Source organism: Phymastichus coffea, unplaced genomic scaffold (assembly GCF_024137745.1).
Source record: "Phymastichus coffea isolate CEN01 unplaced genomic scaffold, Cenicafe_Pcof_1.1 PCOF00012, whole genome shotgun sequence".
Taxonomy (NCBI): Eukaryota; Metazoa; Arthropoda; class Insecta; order Hymenoptera; family Eulophidae; genus Phymastichus; species Phymastichus coffea.
The window spans coordinates 6,302,408-6,324,767 of NW_026706823.1; the positions used below are offsets into that span (position 1 = coordinate 6,302,408).

Here is a 22,360-nt window from a genome sequence, read left to right on the forward strand (position 1 = left end):
TTCTCATACATGTTCAAACATTTCAATTCGTCAGGAATAGGTTTGAAGTAAAGATTATTTAAAAGACACGTAGGGGGTATAGAATTTTTTTTAAGTTTTTCCAAACAACTTTTGCAAATCTTATCACTGTCAAATACTTCTATCAAATTATTATTTTCATAGTATTGCACTAAATTTGCCCAAGCATAATTTGTAATTCCTAATAATTCACATGCAACATTTGGTTCATAGTTTTTAACATCTACTACACTTTTATTGCGGCATAATCGTTCGCAAGAAACACAAATATTTAATGGAAGATCCTTCAAAGTGTTATAATAAATTTTTACGCCTTCATGAAGCTTCTGTAATATTTCAGTTTCATCCAATGACATTTCATCCGTACTATTACATTGAAATACCGAAAATGACGTAGCTTTGGATGCAATATCATTAAATTTTTCCAAATCACAATTATTCAAAGCTTCATTGACATCTTGGATTTTTCTGTAACATTTAAGTAAAGCATATATCATATCTTTAATTGCTCGCAAAAAAGGAAAGTGACTAGCCACAGTTCGTAGTTTCAAAAATGTCGAATTGCACAAGAAAATTCCAATATGACAAACAATAGGATGACCAAGTTTTTCAGGATTTTGTGATTCGGCATTACATTTATCAAGATTTTTAAAAAAATCATAAGCATCCGCATAAACTAAATTAATCAAATTTTCAAAAAGATTTTTAATCTCGTTCACAGTGTGAATATCAGGCATTTTACAGTATTTACTACATAACCAAGTATTTGGATTTTTTGTGCCTTCAAGTAAAGGTATGACATCAGTTGATTGTCCATTTTCATTCAACACTATGGCATTCATTTTACTCGAATTCATAACAAGTAATCCGTTCCCAAAATCATAAATTGCTTCGAAAAAATATGGTTCTGAATGGGAAGAATGCATTGAAGTTCCACACAAGGCTGCAATAGCATTATTAATATTTACGTTGGTAATATTAATATCTCCTAAACGACTTAAACCGACTGTTGCTTTATCTTTTAATTTTTTTAATATACACTTACTTTCTGATATAAATTTATCCCTAATTGAAATAACTCGAGTAATTAAATCTTCAGCTTTAATTTTAGCTTCAAAAGTAGAAGGAACATTTAAAAGCGGTATAATTTTTGCAACCCAATTTTGTTTCTCTTGAAATAATTTTCTTGTAGTGTGTTTAACGTTTATGACAAAATATTTCTTTTTAATTTTCAAAGCCCGTTCATTTTTGGTTTTGATCAATTTATCTTCTTTACTCAAATGGTAATAATTTTTTTGACGCTGCAGTTTTGCTATTTTATTTTGTTTATAGTAATTTTTATCATATCTACAAATTTTTTCTTTATTCTGCTCATAATATTGTTTTTTATTTGCAAGTATTATTTCTTTATTATTTGCATAATAATTTTTGTTATATATTTGTGTTTTAATTTTATCCTTTGTATATACCTTTCTGTTCAGTTTATTGTAATTATTACAATTTGTTAAAAAGTCTTCTTCAAAGGATGGTAGTAATTCATTTTGTGACAATATTTTTGTCATTTGATTATTTCGTGATATTATTTCATTCGTTTGATGATTTAATTTTATTTTCTTTGCTGGCAGATCTCCAGAATCTACCGAGACAACGTTTGTGTTGTCGTGATATAAAATACATTCTTTAATGTTGATATTGTATGGTGTAGCTGGACGTTTACGATTCATTACTGGTGTTCTTAATAATACTGATCCTTGTGGGACTTGTTGTAGAAAAATGATATATGCATTTGTGATACTTCTTGGACATGATATTTCGTTGATATTTAAATCATTAGCTGTGAACCATTGTTCACCTTGACGAATAATGTTGGTGTAATGACCACATTTTGGCGTTTCACCTTTATGAATTATAACACTACTGATTACATATACCTTGTTAAGAATATGTATATTATTTTCAAGACCTTTAAGAACAAAATTGTTGATTTTTCGAATTTCAGTTAGTTCTTTTGATAATATCCGTAATTCAAAAATTTTCAATTGCAATAATATGGATTCATTATCAGTACTAAAATTAACAGATTCATGAAACGTTGCATTTTTACAAAATGTACATAATACATTAGTAGGTAAAACCGATTCAAGATTATCATCAATTAAACTTTGCAATGTACAAGATGAAGATTTTTTTTTCGGTAAATGTAAAGGCAATATGTAATTGGGGGCCATATCACAATATTTAATTTGATTACATTCGCTATTTGGGCACGTAAACATTGAACCCAATTTATGTTCAATCGAACGTTGTAAACTTATAGATTTATTGACAAGATGGCCAATGAATTCTGGAACATCTTGTTGATATGGTTCTTCATATATAATATCAACGAAAGATCTTAAACCTTTGATATCTACGTATACTATATTATTCTCACATTTTAATTGATATTGTTTCATTATTGTGAATAACTTGTCTTCAATATCATTATTCAAGTGTCTTCTTATTGAAGAACTATTTAGTAGGCTTTGAACCGATGCATTTGCATAACATGAAACCATATCATAATTAGGAAGCCCAACAATTTCTCAATCCTTAATATTATGGCACATTTTTAAAACGTTACATTGATTAACTTGATTACGAACAGTAGCATTTTCTAAGCAATTCTGATAATTACGATCATATTTAATTTTGTCTATTTGTCGATTCACTAAAAATGATAATTGATGTCCTTTTTCATAACTTATAGAATTAATCACATTGTACTTATCACCTTTATCAGACATTGAATTGAAGTCTTCCAATGGAAAAGCTGTCAATTTATAATTTTTGAATATATGCCAAAGATGACCTCTCATTTTTTCATAATCATAGTTGAGTTCTGTAGGATTTGTTTGGAAAAAAATTGATGTAGCAAATGCCATAGCTAAAATGCCGCAATCATTACCATTTCTTTGATATTGTACCCTCTCAAAAATAAGTTTCTGTCTCTCTATTCGACCATTTTTGATCATATAAGGAAACAACTGATTTAAATATTGTTCATGGCACTCGTGCAACTTGTTAAAATTACATGAATCACAAATATGAATTAAATTAGTGTCGTAATATATACATATCCAATGACCAGCTATGCAATTCTTGCACATGTCATTACAACTGTGTAATAATTGTATATGTATTAAATTACACCGAACAGGTTTAATCCATTGGCGTCCCGGATTCATCATGATATTTTGAAGAGGTAATGTACTTCTCGGTTGAATAATGGGAGAACATTTTCGAGAATTTTCAGTTAAAATATTATTAAATAAATCAACGTGAGTGTCCTTCAATTTTGACCCATCCAAAATCGATTTCATATCACTATAGCTTAATTTGTAACGAAACAAACTATTTCCACTTGCCATAATAATGCTCTTTAGTGTATATTATTTATTCTGGTATATATTATGTTTTGGCATATATTATATTTGGTAGATATATTATACTACCAATAAAATGTAAGTTATAGTAAAAATAAATAGAAATAATTAAAAAATATATTTTGAAAGGTCAAATCAGTAAGGTATTGACAGTACTTCAAAAGATTTAGATATAAAAATAAGTACAAATTTGTATATATAGGTTTAAACCAATTGAAGGTATTATAAGAGAGTATAAGGAACAATATTGATTTAATTGGTGCAAAGCAAGGTACAATAAAAGTATACAGGTACAATATTGGTATAACTGGTGCAGAGCAAGTTACAATAAAAGTATGTATAGGTACAATATTTTGGTATAATTAGTGCGAAGCAAGGTACAATAAAAGTATACAGGTACAATATTGGTATAACTGGTGCAAATTAAGCAAGGTACAAAATCAAGTGTAAGAGTATATAGATATCCAAAAGTATGTTGTCAGTACATTATCTATTATACATAGTAATAATTTCCCACAGGTATATATTGAACTTTTTATTTTAAGAAAACTTTCAGCTACTTGCAGTTGTATTATACTTTATTTTGTCTTTATCTAGAACCTGCAAAGGAAAAAATAAATTATTAATTTATGGTATTATTAAAAAACAGAATATATATTTGTATAGTAGTAAACTAATTCAAATGATCTATTAGAGTAAATATATTAATATTATATCATTTAGTTTAAATAAAATAGTTTATAACAAAATTAGAACAAAAATTTATTTTCAAAATAAATTCTATATATACTTTGATATTATTGTTATGCCACGAAAAATGTTTTAATAGATCCTATAAGTTCTATAGGTTAATATCAAACAAATTATTTAGTTTAAATAATGTACACACATGCAAAAATCCTCTGTCGAGTAACAACAATTGAATGACAATCAATCTCACTAAATATAGAGCTCTATCAAGGGTCGCGGCAGCGACCTGATGTTAATTAATACCAGCTGGTAAAGATTGCCTTCGACTTTAATATATGCAGTGTTGAAATATATTCTGTACGTATAAAAATATATCTGGTTTACCTGAAACAAATTACTCTCATTTATTTCTGCAACACATTTATATAAACAAATTCAAAACTATTAAGATAAAACAAAATTTTTTTCATTACATTAGGTTAACAGTTTGTTGATACTTGATAAGATTTTTAATGAATATTGTAGTAAAAAAATAATATATATAATGATAGAAAAATTTGAGAAATTAAATGAAATATATTAATTATTGATGAAAAAATAATTTTTTTAATACTAAATAACAATTATTTCAGGTTAAAATTGATATATTATGACATTATACTTACAGATGAAAATAGAGAATGTGAAATTAGATAATATACTGTACTACACATATAACTACACTTTTATATAACTACACTTTTAGATTTCAACAACGTAATGAGTACAATTGAATAATATAATAATATCCACGAATATAGACTATAATCGTTGATAATATCCAGATATTTACACCAGTAAATTTTTAAACGCTTTCATCAAACTCTCTTCGGTTGCGCTCGTGTCAACTCGGCGTCTTTCGGATCGGCCATATTGTGATTTTGTGTATGTATGTATGTATGTACAGTCGAACCTACGGCACTGCACCCTTCGGCACTGCATTGCCCGAGTCACTGCGCGCCTCTATACCCTAGAAACTGCACGCTGCGCAGTACCGTCACTAGTAGCCCACTCACCGGGGGGGGCCCTCTTAACTTTTTTATTAAAATTAAAAAAAGTAATTTTAATTGAATTATTTTAATTCCGACAAAATCCAATATTGTTCTATTAAATAAAAAAATTATCCTGCTTAATTAAACAACTACGACCAATTGCGCGAAAATTTTTTGGGCCTCTTTTAGTGCTACATATGCCCGTACCTGGCGCAGCGCTGTGATTGGCTACCGCCAGCGTGCAGTGCCTTGGGTCGGTTACTCCCGAAAGCGTGCAGTGCCGTAGGTTCGACTGTATGTATGTACATTTTCTCGCTTCGTGCTCGAGGTGGAATCGTGTCATGTCAGCTGTTTTGCTTTAAGTTGCCAGTAAATATAAATGTTAATAGCTGCGAATTTGAAGAGAAATCAATGATCTACGACGCCTAATATTCAATAAATAACCATCATCATTCAATAAATAACCATCATCAAGAAGAGCGGCGGTGCTTATTATAATCAGATAAGTTGACAAGACTATTAATCTATCTTTTTCGTTCTCATAACACAGAACAAGATTGCTTTGTGTAATATTATCTTTTTTTCTTTCATCAATCCAACAATTTGCTGCTGCTATAGAGTATTTATCCTGAGGAAGGAAGCCTATCACTGTCTGGCTCTCAAACGATTATCTGCACCTGTTTTGCTTTTAGACAATAATCAAAATCAATATCCATGTTTAGATAGTTTGATATTTATGCCATTTCTTTATGCCATTCATGAACTCAATTAAATATGTAATTGAATGGAAACTCAGATGCATGGAACTATTACGGGTAAGATAATGTCATTTAAAAAAGTTCCTTAATATATTGTGCTGGACCTTGTTTTTCGGCACATCTGACAGGCATGGCAGCGGCAATTGTTTCTAAAAAGTTCTAAATGGTCTGTCTTCATCAAAAGCCATTCGAGTCCAAAATATTTGGCCCCAAGATGACATGAAAAATTCATGAAGCATTTATGTTAATTGGCAACTAGTTTTTACCAAAATAATGTACCAACTTTCTCTAGTATTTCAAGATTTTTTATTTTATTATTTGCATAAAAATTACATGTGAATAAAAAAATAATAATTAACCATTTTCTTTCATATTAATTGTAAGTCATCATAAACGTATAATAACATAATATATGCATTCCTTTGGTGAAATTGTTTGAACTTTTTTCAACTTATCTTAATCTTATTAACATTCTCAATTATATATTGTTTTTAATTGTTTATCAACAAGAGTCACATTATAAGATATATATCTAATCAAATATGTGTGAAGTAACTAAAAATAATTCAGTCATTGTATATAATCATTTACATAAATATCTTCATATTACTATTATAAGCAACAAAAATCATTTTAAACTTTAATTTGGCTTCCTTTTCCTTAATCTTAATATCGACAGTGAATAAAAACATAAATAAATAATTATTTATAAGTACTTATAGTTTTTCAGTAATTAATAATACTGACTGATAACTGTCATGACTATAAAATGTTCTACATCTTAATAGTTTAAAAAATTCTGAAGAAATGTGTCTATTGCAAGAAAAAAAATGTGAAAAAAAGTGAATAAATATGTAAAATAAAAAAGTATACTAAAAAAATGTAACTAAACATCTATTTCAATATATCTTCCAAATTATCTATGGCAGAATTTGTATTTTTTTCAATTGAAGGTATTGTTTTAGAACTGTCTACACATACTTTTTTATTAACAGTATTCTGATTGTTTTCATTGTTTGGCTGAACTCTTTTTAATGGCCTGTTTGCCTTCTTGACTTGGTCTTCTGGCATGTATCTCTCCTCACTCAATATTTTGATGCATGATACATCACAGCATGTAATAACAAGATTACCTACACATATACATACATATATATAAATATATACAAAATCTTTTAACATTTGTTCGTATATTTGTCTAAAATTATGATATATAATACATACTTGATCGTTTTAATGTTCCTTTTATCAAAACACACATCCCTTTCTTTAGCTGTGCTGCATCTTTTGGTTGAAAAGAAGCAACCTGAACAGGCACCTTGTGTATACCATCAGTCACCGAGCCAGAACCAAAGCTTGTTGTATCAGCAGTCACAGCAGCAATTACTGTTTTAATGTAGGCTTGCACCACTGTTACATATTTAAACGTCAATACATTTTATTATATATATTATATGTTAAGACAATTACTATGTTTTAAGAATAAAAGCTTTTTTATACTTACAAAATTCACCTTCTGCTCTGGCTATGTTAATGAATTCAATTAGTGGTATTGATTCATGTGATCTATTCAAAGAGGCATATACATGAAATCCTTTCATCTCAACAAGAGTATTTGCTCGGATAATCAAATCATAATTTACTAAATTGTGTTCAGTATGGTTTTTTCTATGTGTTACTACATGTCCTTGACCACCATCGATAGACACAATCTGTAACAGGCAATGAAAAAAATAGAAAGAACATTTAATTAAAAAATATATATTATGACATCACACCAACAAATATAAGAGAAGTAGAAAACTATTAATAATCAAAAAATAATAACATATATATATACATATATATACCCTGGATGAGACAAGATACTGCGACAACTTTTGTATCTGCTTAATATCAAAAATTAAGAGTGTAATACTCTTACTCCCGTTTGTTAGAAAGGCTTTAAAAAACTCTTTGTTCTTATTAGTTTTTAAAATGCCAAAAACTACACTTAAGTAGCCAGTAAATTCCCTGTAAAATAAATTTTATGAAACACAACAATTAAACGCAAAAAATAATGAAAATTTTTAGAAATAAAAAAACAAAATAATAAAAAAAATTGTTAAATGATTATACGTACACGCAATAATCTTCCCCTTCATATTGCATCAAATCCTGAATAACCTGGTCCGTAGAATATTCTACGTCCTCACCTTCAGAATTGATTGGCATATCGATTTTAAATTAGTTGGGTTAGGTGACGACAATATATGATATAATTTATGATATAATTTTTAAATAAACGGCACTTTTTACACTACCCAAGTTTAGACCGGTTTTATTTTGTTAAATAAACGGCACTTTTTTCACTACATACGCAAGTATAGACCAGTTTTATGAAGAACGTTCTATAAACGGCACTTTACACTACCCAAGTTTAGACCGGTTTTATTTTGTTAAATAAACGGCACTTTTTACACTACCCAAGTTTAGACCGGTTTTATTTTGTTAAATAAACGGCACTTTTTTCACTACATACGCAAGTATAGACCAGTTTTATGAAGAACGTTCTATAAACGGCACTTTACACTACCCAAGTTTAGACCGGTTTTATTTTGTTAAATAAACGGCACTTTTTTCACTACATACGCAAGTATAGACCGGTTTTATGAAGAACGTTCTACTATCTATCGTTCTTGTATAGATTTTGGCTTTGCTTTATTGCAAAAAAAAAATGGGCAATGAGCTATTGCAAAAAAAAAAATGAGCAATGAGCTATTGCAAAAAAAAAAATGAGCAATGAGCTATTGTGCACTCCGCCGCAAGACAAGATGACGGAAAAAACGGGTATCTATCAGTCACAGCAGATGATGAGTTAGAGAAGAAGATAAATCTATCATCTGCATTCCAGATAATGGCTTGGAAAAGAAGAAATAAGAAATCGGGCTGGTCGAAAGAGTTTCGGGGGAAAAACAATATAGCAACAAATATTTTTATATACAAACATAAGAATTTAGCTTATTATATTAACAAAACAAAAAGTGGAAGCACAGGGATCAATTAATATATATATTTCATATTTTAAAAAGGATTGAAAAAATGTACTCCCGAATTCTGTTGTGTTATATGTCGCGCTAGCTGCGCCTTCGGCATTCATGCATCAGGTCGCTGCCGCGACCCTTGATAATGTAAATAGCTGCACTACGAATAATAAAAAAAAATATATCTAATTGAATAGTCTTTTTTTCTTTATTTAACTATCCTCTTATTTCCTTTTGTGGAGAGGTAAAGAAAAAAAGTTCATAATGTAGCCCTTTCCAATGAATTTTTATTCAATGTAAAGGTGACTCATGAGCGATTATTCGAAAGGAAGTACCTCACAGGTGAGAGCGAAGGTTCGGGCTCTCACTATTCATATAATTAACCTTAAGTTCCGATAGAGGGCAGTCATTCGAGTTCTAATATATTTATAAGAAGGATGCATAGTTTGCTTTACCATCATTCAGTGAGAAGAAATAGCTATAGCAAGACTATCCTCTTGTGATTCATCATGGCGCCTATTACAGGAAACAAGAAGAGCATTCGTGCTTCGAAGTATGTATGGTTCTCGGAGAATATTCAAATTCATCATCTTCCTACTGAATATAAAGACTCGAGGAAAGGAGTGTGGGAGCAGCTTGCGCGAGATCGAGAACGCTTCCAACGTCATATTATGCAACTAAGTAGTATAATATCGCGAGCAATATTTAAAAAACGTATAATAATGATGAATCATATTCTTGAACCTATACTAAAAAATCATTGTATAGTATATACACTTAATAAACTAAAAATCTAAGTGGAGGTGAAAGAAGCAGCAAGTGGAGGTGGAAGAAGTAGCAAGTGCAGGGAGGCGGTCGTGGCGGCTAGAAAAAAAGTGTAGTAGTGGGGTAAAGGTCTTAAGAGAGAGAGAAGAGCTCGGAAAACGTCATTCTTGTTAAAAATGACTGGGATAAAAGAACGATTGAGTTTGTTTTTAAGTAAAATATAATGTCATGCAAATATGTACAAGGTGAGTCTCATAGTTAGAGACACGGTCTGCCTCGAGCAAACGCTCTCTTACGACTGTACTTAAAGTTATATACAGATACATCTCACCGCGTACTTAAGCGCTTTTGCGCATGCGCTACTACATACATCTTATACTCTTGAAATATTAATTCATATATTTTAACAATTCTGTTAGAAGAATCATCACCAGTAGTATCCACTTCCCTCTCCACTATTCTCAATTCTTCGATAGCAAGATGGACTTAGAAATGTTAAATAAAATAGCTATGAAGACCTTTGATCCACTACCGGAGAAAAATCATTATGAAATTGAAGAAAATCATTGTTATTTCGTAACAAACTTCAAGGAAGAAGATAACAATTGAATCATTCTCGAGCTCGATGCTGAATTCCGACTTATTTTACCAGAGCGAATTTCAAGAGCCATCATGAAACATGATGTTTATATATTACTTTCAGATCATGTACAAAAATATTGATTATAGATTGAATATCATAGCGTTGGTAGATTTCAATTTATTATTTAATGTACAACAATGTATCTTTATTTCAATAAAGTATGTACAATAAATTTATTATAAAATATATTGCGGAGAGGTAAATGAGTCACAGGTCTTTCTACTAAAGCAGGTTTCGACTTGTTCTAATGGACTCATAAGTGATGATGCTCAAATGGAAGTACCTCACAGGTGATAGCGAAGGTTGGGGCTCTTACCATTAAAATAAAACAAAAATTATTTATTATTATCATGATATTTATTTGAATAAAAGTTACTTTATATTAACGCCTTTATTCTTTCATACGTATAAAGTCTTATCTATCCATGAATTGTGCGAATTGTTGAATCCCAACCATTTAACGTATACTTAATTACCACGTTTCTTTAAAACTTTTTCAATGAGATATACATCAGGATACATAACTTTCTGTAGTTCTTGTTCGTAAAAACCTCCAACAATTTGATTGCCTTTATAATCTTTTAAATGATAAGTGATAGGCTTTGTCTTCGCAACTCGTTGAATAGTAAAAATCTCACAAGGAAACCCCCCCAACCCGACCTCACCGATTTCAATAATCTTTTGATATGTTATAGTTCATCAAAAAATAAGACATACGTATTTTTTTTTATCGGCGGAAAAACACTTTGAGGGGGTGAAAACAACCCTCAAAGTTCACCCCCAAAAATAGATTTTCCAATGTATCTCAGCATCTAATTGATATTTTACGACCAAACAAATTTCATATCACTTCTCATGTGAAAAGCAAACTAGCACATGCAATTCCGACCACAAGGGATGCAACCCTTATTTTTTTTATTTAAAATACTATCTATTTCATGGCTATTTTTATGAAAAAAATTAAAATAACCCGAAAGAAATTGGAAAAAATATTACCCTACATAAAATACAAAAATAAAGTTAATCTAGTCAAGGTTTTTTTTGAAACTACCCCCTTAAAGTTGAAAAACCACCCCTAAAAAATTGTTTTCAATACATTACAGGTGGTGATGATAATTTAGTGTAAAATACGTTAAGCATCATTTATACTGTACAAACACATCTATCTCGTGGAGTTTCGACCACAAGGGTTGCAACCCCTAATTTCTGTCATCGAAATTTTTACCTTCTTTGTACCTATTTTTGAAAAAAAGTTCATAATGAGCTTAAAAAAATTAGTAAAAATATTACCGTGGATAGAATAAGAAAAAAAATTTACCTTTTATTTTTAAAACCACCCCTTATGTTGAAAAACCACCCCCAAAAAATTGTTTCCAATACATTACAGGTGGTGTTGATAATTTACTGTAAAATACGTTGCTCATCACTTATAATGTACAAACACATTTATCTCGTGCAGTTTCGACCACGAGGGTTGCAACCCCTAATTTATGTCATCGAAATTTTTACCTTCTCCATTCCTATTTTTGAAAAAAAGTTCATAATGAGCTTAAAAAATTGGAAAAATTATTATCGTGGATAGAATACGAAAAATATGTACCAATTCAAGATTATATCACCCAACAAGACCCAGAACTGGGACAACATTTTTCCAAAGTATTTTGTTGCGCCGATTCCGAATCTGTCCGGAAAAATGATCCATCACCCAGTAGCAATTTCTAAAACTCCCCTTATATCCCAATGGCAATTTCCCGCACTAACCCGCACTATCAGAATGCTTACAACCCCCCCTAATAACCCCCTAAAAACCTCCAATGAAAATGCCGTTAGCCCCCCACTAATAGCCCGAAGACATAGCTGAGCCCCCTTGCAACCTTATGGCAATGCTTGCAACCCACCGAATAACATAATGGCAACGTTATCAACCCTGCTAACTACTGGGGTTATTAGGGGGTTATTAGGGGGTTATTAGGGGGAGGGTCTTATTGGGGCGGGGAGTTATTAGGAGGTTAATGGGGGGTTGTAAGCAATGCCATTGGGGGATATTAGGAGGGTTATTAGGGGGAGGTTTATTACCATCGCCATTCGGTGATTAGGAGGGTTGATAGCATTGCCATTGTTTTTGTTGGTTGAGTTTTTCTCCTTTCTTGTGACTAAAATTGTAAACTGCCAAGTAATATATATTTAATTGATTTTTATATGCGTTACTATAATTCATTCAGTTACCAATTAAAAACAATCAAAAAAATTAGGACGGATTTATTGTTCATACTTCTTACAATAATGATATTCTTCATAGAAGTGCTCGAAACGTAATGATTTTTTGCACCAACCGCAACGTATAATAGCCACATTTTTGCATCCTTCTATGTCACAATGTGTATTGCAGGAATCTCCAAAACTGTAAGCAACAGGATTGTCAAAATTTTCTGGTTTTTTAGTGAGGTAACCACTCTTGAACCAGGAATATTTAAGAAGATTAGTATATCTTGGTGAAGATAATTGATTGTGGACTAACGACTGAAGTTTAATAATGTTGTTTCTTTTATGTAAATCCAAATCATAATTCATCAAAATTACGGTATCTGAAAATTGGCGGACAAAGTTCTTCCATATGCGAAATCCAAGAACATCAAGTGGCTGAATTTTTCCCGTTGTGCCAGTCGGTATTTTTTTTAAATTTATAATTTTATCACGTGGAGTTACAGTTTCTATGGCACTGTCACAATGACCGCTCCAGGAGTCAAGCAACAGCATCGTATTGGAACCTACATTAGGGAAATATACTTTTTGCAGCCATATTTTAAAGAGATCTAAAATCAAAAATCTTATTTGTAAAATCATTTATAATGACATTAATTGTAACTAGATGGGATTATGTATACCTGTAGTCAACTTTCCAGATTTAGATGCTTCTACGTAAACATTTTCGGGTCTAAATAAAGTGGTTTCAACAATGGGTCCAAACTCACCGCTAGATTCCTTCAAAACTAAAAAGAGTGGTGACAGTAATTCTCCTGTGGCTGATATGAGTGGCTGTATAGTATAACTGTGGGTTGTTGAAGAAACTGACTGTACTAAACACTGTACCTGCTTTTCTCCTTCAACCGCTAGCGTTCTTCCGGAGTGCATTTCCAGTTGGAATCCGCTCTGATCAGAATTAAACACATTATGAATTCCAATTATTCTTATGCCTGCTTTAACATCAGCAATAAAAGTATTTGCTTTAATCGTTAGTTCTGAATTACTTTCTAGTGTTTTCTTGGTTATAAACTTATTTATTTTCCGGGATACTATTCTATGAGCTTTCTTGAATTTACAAAGCCAGTTATCCGAAGCTTTGAATCTTACATCTTCTGATCCTATAATCTTTTGAGCTTGCAAGGCCCATCGACGTATGTCACGATCATGAATGATGTAACCAGCGTCTACTGCTGCTTTAAAATTATCAAAAGTGTACTGACAACTTCTTACAATTTTTTCTCTATAAGTACCACCTTTGTTGGCTGTATGAGCCCAACGTTTCAACTGACTCACAGATGAAACTTTCTTAAATTTTTGACGTACACTTTCAACACTTAAATTTTTTTTTTTGCCACTACTCCAGTATTCTACGGCTCTTTGCTTATATTCAAAACTGACATCTTCATTGTCTTTGGTACAATGGTCGGTGGGTGCTTCGAAATCGTCAGGAAAATGGTGTTGAACTTCATCTTCTACTATTTTTGCAGCATGATCTTTGTAATCTTCTTGAAAATCTAATGTATCTTCAACGATCATATCTACTTCATTGAAATCATTCACGGAATCTATTAAAATGCTTTTAATTCTTTCCGACAATTGAATCTCTTTATAATTTGTCTCACTTTCAGGTATTTGTAGAGTTTGAAAGTAAGCTAATAATAAATTTAAAACGTTCAGAGCGTTAATTTTCATTTTTTAATCTGAAATAAAAAAAAATATATATATATATATCTTATATATATTCTATTATATTAAACAGAAGGCCCGAAATTCTCCGTTCGTCCGTCCATCCATCCGTCCCCTTTTTTTCCTTATTTTTCCTCTGTATAGGTCTCTCCTGATATCGCTGGGGAATAAGAAATAAACTGAATAACAAATAAACAAATTAGGATAAAAACAAATAAATAAACAAATTGATAAGTAAACAATAATGATAAACAAACTTATAGAAAACATTCATGAAAAAAATTAATTAATAAATTAAAAAGTAAACATATTAATTAATAAACAATAATAATAAACAAATCAATAAGTAAACAATAATTATAAACATCATTAATTAATAAATCCTCATAATCAGTGTAATTTCAATTTTTTTAATAACAAATATTAAAAAGCCGTAAAATTATTTGCATATAAAAAATAGTTTTATAGTTATACTTACGTAGCAGGTACTACGAAATACGAATTAACGGAATAGTATCTTATTATTATTTGTACTTATAATCTTATATTCTTATTACTATTTATTATGCTGTTAGTTCAATAGTCGATACAATACGTCCAACAACAAGAAAGTTGTGTTGGCTACTGATGAAGAATTACTTACTCATATTTATCAATCATGAAAATAACAGACAATCGTCAGAGACGCTGATAGTAGGACGTAAATAAAATTCTGATAATACTAGCATTCATATACCAAAATTTTTGCGCATCCGAGAAACTATACTTATCTTCTAGGTATACTTATAATATTATATTATTCTTGACTTGTTTTTTTATATAATAAAAGTTATTTATTTTTTGATAGAATTAATAAACGATAGAACGTAAAAAATTTAAAAGAGAGCAACAAAATAGCTATGGAATCATAGGTTATTTGATTTAGAAGAGATTGCAACGATATGTCAGAAACTTTTTTTAGGATGGTTTTTCAACATTGAGGGTGGTTTTGAAAATAAGTTTGAACAGGTAAATTTTTTATTCTTATTCTATCCACGGTAATATTTTTTCCAATTTTTTTAAGCTCATTATGAACTTTTTTTCAAAAATAGGAATAAAGAAGGTACAAATTTCGATGACAGAAATTAGGGGTTGCAACCCTTGTGGTTGAAACTGCACGAGATAGTTGTGTTTGTACATTATAAATGATACGCAACGTATTTTACAGTAAATTATCAACACCACCTGTAATGTATTGGAAACAATTTTTTGGGGGTGGTTTTTCAACATAAGGGGTGGTTTTAAAAATAAAAGGTAAATTTTTTTTCTTATTCTATCCACGGTAATATTTTTACTAATTTTTTCAAGCTCATTATGAACTTTTTTTCAAAAATAGGTACAAAGAAGGTAAAAATTTCGATGACAGAAATTAGGGGTTGCAACCCTTGTGGTCGAAACTCCACGAGATAGATGTGTTTGTACAGTATAAATGATGCTTAACGTATTTTACACTAAATTATCATCACCACCTGTAATGTATTGAAAACAATTTTTTAGGGGTGGTTTTTCAACTTTAAGGGGGTAGTTTCAAAAAAAACCTTGACTAGATTAACTTTATTTTTGTATTTTATGTAGGGTAATATTTTTTCCAATTTCTTTCGGGTTATTTTAATTTTTTTCATAAAAATAGCCATGAAATAGATAGTATTTTAAATAAAAAAAATAAGGGTTGCATCCCTTGTGGTCGGAATTGCATGTGCTAGTTTGCTTTTCACATGAGAAGTGATATGAAATTTGTTTGGTCGTAAAATATCAATTAGATGCTGAGATACATTGGAAAATCTATTTTTGGGGGTGAACTTTGAGGGTTGTTTTCACCCCCTCAAAGTGTTTTTCCGCCGATAAAAAAAAATACGTATGTCTTATTTTTTGATGAACTATAACATATCAAAAGATTATTGAAATCGGTGAGGTCGGGTTGGGGGGGTTTCCTTGTGAGATTTTTACTATTCAACGAGTTGCGAAGACAAAGCCTATCACTTATCATTTAAAAGATTATAAAGGCAATCAAATTGTTGGAGGTTTTTACGAACAAGAACTACAGAAAGTTATGTATCCTGATGTATATCTCATTGAAAAAGTTTTAAAGAAACGTGGTAATTAAGTATACGTTAAATGGTTGGGATTCAACGATTTATTTTGTACTTTGTCATTAGTCTTCGAAAATTTGAATTGTAGAATTCTTTGCCAAAATCAACATGTAGATTTCTAGGAGTGCGTCCTTTTTTTAATATAGACTTCATTGCATAAGCAACATCTACACCAGTTTTTTGTTTCACAAGACCTGCCCAAGCGTACTTTGAAAATATATCAATGACAGTTAATAGATATCGAAAGCCTTTGTTCTCTCTCGAGTAGCCTTGCATCTCTACAAGATCAGCTTGCCATGTCTCATCTATTCCGCGTACATCAACTTTTCTACGGGGATAGTTTCGACGTGCTGGTTTATGTAACTCATCCGCCACTCTTTGATGTTTCATTTTAATCTATTTTTTTAATTGTTTTAATTTCTTTTTTTAATTAAAAAGTCAAACGGTATAATAGTTTTATTATATTATACCTCCTTATTATTATTATTATTATTATTATTATTATCTTCTTCTAACTAACTAATAACTACTCGATGCTTTACTAATTCTAATCTTATTGTATCCAATGATTTTGAGAGATCATTTATAATACTCGTAAGCGTAGTGACGTTAGCTTCACTAGTTTTTCGCAACGTTCGTAAGTTTACAACATCGTTACTCTCCTGAGGATCGGCTATATAACAAATTCTTTTGTCATTCACGTCGTATTGTTCATCTTTAGTGATATTATACCCTACACCAGGAGAACCTCGATTACCCTCCTTTTTTTATTCAATGTACGTCCAAACACATCAACACTCATTTTATTACTGAGTAATATTTAAGATTCTCTTAGTATATATAGCCAGCTTCACGTAATTCTTCAATAATTGAATGAATTTCATTAACATGACTACAATTATCGGCCGTTTGTTCGGCAATAAGCAATCTCAATCGATCAACGAGCTCGTTTGGATCATCCCAATATACATAATCAAATAACGTTCCTTTTCTAGCTATATTATAGTTAGGAAAAAGACCTCTTCCATCAATAGTCGATTTTCGCTTCTTAGCGCTACTGCTCAAAGATAAATTTGGACCAATATACTTTTTGAATTTATTTACATGCTTATTGCGATATTCTCCATATGTGTCGTATCTCTTTCGATGAGCGTTAGTGATTTTGCAAGAGTGGTCTGCCTCCGTGCGCCTTGGGCTGGTCTCTGCTAATTTTCTGGGTTCTTTCTCGGTAAAGAAAACCGGCGCTGACTGTCAAAGGCCGAAGTTCGCTCTGGTTGGGGGAGGTTGATACAAATAATCAGACTCTTTAATTCAATTATACTACATATTGCGATCTCATTTATTGACGCCTTTTCACAAATATCGCTACAAGATTTACTTCGCCGCGGTGAGCGCGCTCGCTCAACCTTTCCGCGACCAAAGTTCGCGGGATCACGCGAGCGAGATCGCTCAGCGTGTGCGATAAAGTCAAAACACGCTAATGTCCGTAATCGAGTGAGAGCTGGCGCGAGAGAGATAAACTGGCTTTGGACCCACCAGATGCCGACGGTCCGTCGACAGAGAGGCGACGCCGGCGAAAGCGTAGTCCCGCAGGAAACGGCGCCCTGGCGACGATGGAAGCTGCTGCAGGAAGGGCCGCAGCACGGCCTTTGCCTCGTAGACGGCGAATGGTCGCTGCGTGTACTGGCTCTCCTTCGAACGACTTGCTCCCTGGCAATCGTGGCAGTTGCACCGCTGACAGTCGTTCCTTTCCGGACGAAATATGGTCTCGTCCAGTCTTCTCTCTAGGCGCCCTAATTACTTGAGAGCTCGCGCCTAACTGCCCTTTCTCTCTCTTAATTTCTCAGCCTTGCGCCGCCGCGCTCCCATTTCCCTCGCCGTCAAAAATCAGTCAAAATCGCTCTCTCTCTCTCTCTCTCGCTCTTCTCGCTCTCACTCGCACTCACGGCAACACCTCGCCAATCGTCGCGCTCCTCTCTCCAGATCCTGCAACGACACAAGTATGTAGTCGCTATATAGCATACACTTGATCGCTGCGTTCACGCGAGGAGATTGCCGCACACAGGGCTAGCGAACATCGCTATAACCCTGTCACAATTTCAAGAATTTTTATATAATTTTCAATATCCAATGAACTGATTAATTTAGAATCATGTTCCTTACGAAAGAGAAGTTCTATTAAACCAAGCATCTTGCTGTATGCTTTATCATTCACAGTCACGTTATCGTTTTGGAAGAAAATTGGAGAATTGCCTATGACATATGTATTTTCATGCAAGCGAACACCAAATGTCTTGTCTAAATTACTTTTCTGCTGAGGTTCATGCAATAGTAGAACATAGTTTCCTACAATCGAATCATCCAATAGCTGTTGTCTCTGTTCTGTAGTTACATTTGAACTACTTTTGTTTAAATTTATAGCAGTTGTATCAAGTGATGATTCATCATGATCATCATCATTATCATCAATAGAAATAGCAGACTCAAATGTAGTATGAAGCGGTTGTATTGTAGAATTTAATTTATTAGCAGTACTATTGAAATATCTAGATTTGTAGGGAGTGTCAGTTGCTACTTCTCACTTGAAAACATTATCGAACGCAATTTTCTTTTTCTTTTTCGTTGGCTGTTCAGCAGTAGTAGGGTTACTTTTATCAGCAGTTGCCTCTACGAATTTCTTCAATGGATCAACCATAGGTTTAAAAGTTTCATACAATGTCTTTTCTAAATCAGCTTTACCCTGTTTTATTAGTTGATACTTGCGTCTTATGGCATCACGAGCCATGGATAATTGCTCGAGCACCTTCTTTTCTCTTTCAAAGTCATGTTTATGCTTCTAATTTCTGAAGTTAAATAATCTTCATCCACTCACTCATCTATATTTATAGCAAACGAATCAAATCCCTTTCTATATCGTCCATGATTTATTGGTCTGTCTCTGTCGATAACCAAAAACCCATGATTATCGTCTCTCCAACATTTTGAACAAATTGCTTTAAACTTCTCAAAAGACATATCTGAGTTAACATGATCATTGTATATGTGCTTAATATTCACGTCATCTTGTCGAAACAAAACAAGTAAATTCATATTATCTCGAATGAGATGCTTCGGAATGCGAGCGTACGATTGACAGAGATAGAAACTATCTACTCTTTTATGTCTACCCATACAGAAGAATGCTCTTACGTTATCGTGCTTCTCAGTGGCTACATCGTCAAAAATCATGATAGAATTTGGTCGTGTTTTATCTGGTGATACAACTGTCTAATAAATAATTCGTTTTTCCACAGTTACTAGGTCCGCAGGAAACGGCACGGATACTATTAGGCAATAGTTCACCATGTCTTCTTTCTTGTTTTTCCGTCTCCACCACTCTATCGAAATTAATGACTTGAAGCTTAAGAGGTTGTTCTTTGAAATCCATGTTGTTTACTCATCATCGACACCTCAATGAATGAGTTTGTTAGGTATAAAAAGTCTGCTTATGTATCTTTTATTTCATTAACATGCTGTCTTTCGAAGAAGTATGATCACGTACTATAAAAGAAAGACTGGTGGTGATCTAGTGAACGAGATTATAAATAACTTGCCTATTGAAGCTCACTTACCTGGATATCAGTATTGTGGTCCTGGTACAAAATTGAACAAACGATTGTCACATAGAGATCCTGGTAAAAATCCATTAGACGTTGCTTGTAAAGAACACGATATTGATTAAGCGCAAAATCTGGAGGATATTGCGATAAGAAATAAAGCTGACGAAATTCTAGCTAACAAAGCTTGGGAAAGAGTGCAAGCTAAAGATAGCAGTTTTGGTGAGAAAGCAGCTGCCTTCACTGTAGCCAACATTATGAAAGCTAAAAGTAAGCTTGGTATGGGTGTTGCTATGAAGAAAGGTAGTAAGAAACGAGGTAGAGGATTTAAAAAACGCCAAGCACGAAAGAAATGTAGAAAAATCAAAAAGCCGTCAGTTACATTGAATAAAGTTATTAAGACGGTCTCGAAAAGTAGTGTGCCTAACAATAGAGCTCTTGTAGTTATTCGTACGGCTATAAAAGGAGCCAAAGAAGCTGTGAAAAAGGCTGGCGGTAGAAGTAAAATAAATATACCACGTATTTTACCTATTCCCAGTGAAGTTGGTGGAGCGCTGCCTTTTTTATTTCCATTATTTGCTGCTTTAAGCGCCACTGGAGCTCTAGCTGGAGGAGCTGCTTCAATAGCAAAAGCCGTTAACAGTACTAAGACCGCTCAAAATTAATTGAAAGAAGCTCATAGACATAATAAATCTATGGAAGCTATTGATATTGGTAAAGGACTTTATTTGAAACCATATCGTAAAGGTTATGGTCTTCATCTGAAACCATATTCAAGTAGAAAAGGTTTAAAAAAAAAGCTCGAAGTAACTTTACCTAATCGAGCACTGACAGATCATGATATAAGAAAATATGCTAAAATACTAAAAATTGCAAATTTTCGAGGTGTTTTCATGCGTAATGCTCTGCCAGCTGATGGACCACGATATAAAAAGACAGCTATTGTAAATTTAGATGATAAACGTGGACCAGGTACTCATTGGGTGGCATACAAAAAGAAAGATGATGAGATTATGTATTTTGATAGTTTTGGTAATCTACAACCACCTATAGATCTATTGCTTTATCTCAAAGTTAATAGAATCATGTATAATTATATTAGATATCAAGATTTTAATACATATAATTGCGGCCATCTTTGTCTCAAATTTCTTTTAAACAAACTATAGAAAAGACGACTAGTATATAAAATACTCATTCAAAGCATGACTATCATTTGACATGAATTTGTCATGGAGAATACACTGACATTGAGTCTCTCAGGAACATCATCCGTACTTGAAATATATTATTTTCCACCGATCGAATTGATACCAAACAAAAAATACGTTCTTGTTCTAGTTGAGCTATTAACATTTAATTCAATACCAATTATTGACGTTGATTATAATAAGTTTTACATTGAAGGTCAAGAAGTTATCACTTTACCGACTGGTAGCTACGAAATAGAAGATATTAAAAGCTTTCTCAAAGAAGCATTAGCATCTAAAGGTATATCGTTTAGCCTGAAACCAAATAATAATACTTTACTTAATGTCATTCAGTGCAGTCAAAAAATACATCTTTAACCAGAAGATTATATTGGATCAATTTTAGGCTTCACTAGACGTGCACTCGTTGAAAACGAAACACATAGTTCTGACTTACCCGTCACTATTCTCAAAGTCAACGCTTTACGTGTAGAGTGTAATATTACTACAGGCTCTTACATAAACGATCGCAAAGTACATACTATATATGAATTTTTCCCAGCAGTCCCACCTAAATATAAGATTATAGAAGTTCCCTCTCAAGTCATTTAGCTTCCAGTCGCTGTGAGGAGCATTGATCATGTTCAAATTCGTATAGTTGATCAAGACGGAAACCTAGTTAACTTTCGAGGAGAAGTCATGACAGTGCAAGTACATATAAAGACCATATCTTAGTAATTGGTATCATTTACAATATAAAGTCCGGTCGAGGCTATATTAAGACACAAAAATGTCAATCAACAACCAGTCAACAGCGAGCTATCAGATTGCTCACACCTCAGAACAGTCAATTCCTGAAAAGCTTGAGACTGAAAGTCGTCAAAAATCGTGGAAGAAAATATTGTGCATATTAGTGTGCTTTATAAAACAACAACAACAATATGGAGGGAATTCTAAACATTCATTCAGGTGTCGCTTTCGATGAGTCTATAGCTCATTATGAAGTTCATACGCATCAGCCTTATTTATTATCATATTTCAATAATAGTGATGAAATCCATATAGCAATTCAACATCAAGATTTATCTCTGCTTCCATCACGCAGTATGATTCATATTTGTGGTCGGTTGACCAAGCCGGACAGTACTACGCTAGTGGAAAA

The 22,360-nt window shown here is 32.3% G+C and overlaps 1 protein-coding gene across 1 annotated transcript in view; it reads right to left on the minus strand.

Annotated features, from left to right (window-relative positions):
* Window positions 1–22,360, minus strand: part of LOC131672745 (inositol polyphosphate 5-phosphatase E) — a 229,977-nt gene that overhangs the window by 22,597 nt on the left and 185,020 nt on the right. The gene's annotated exons all lie outside the window — the stretch shown is intronic.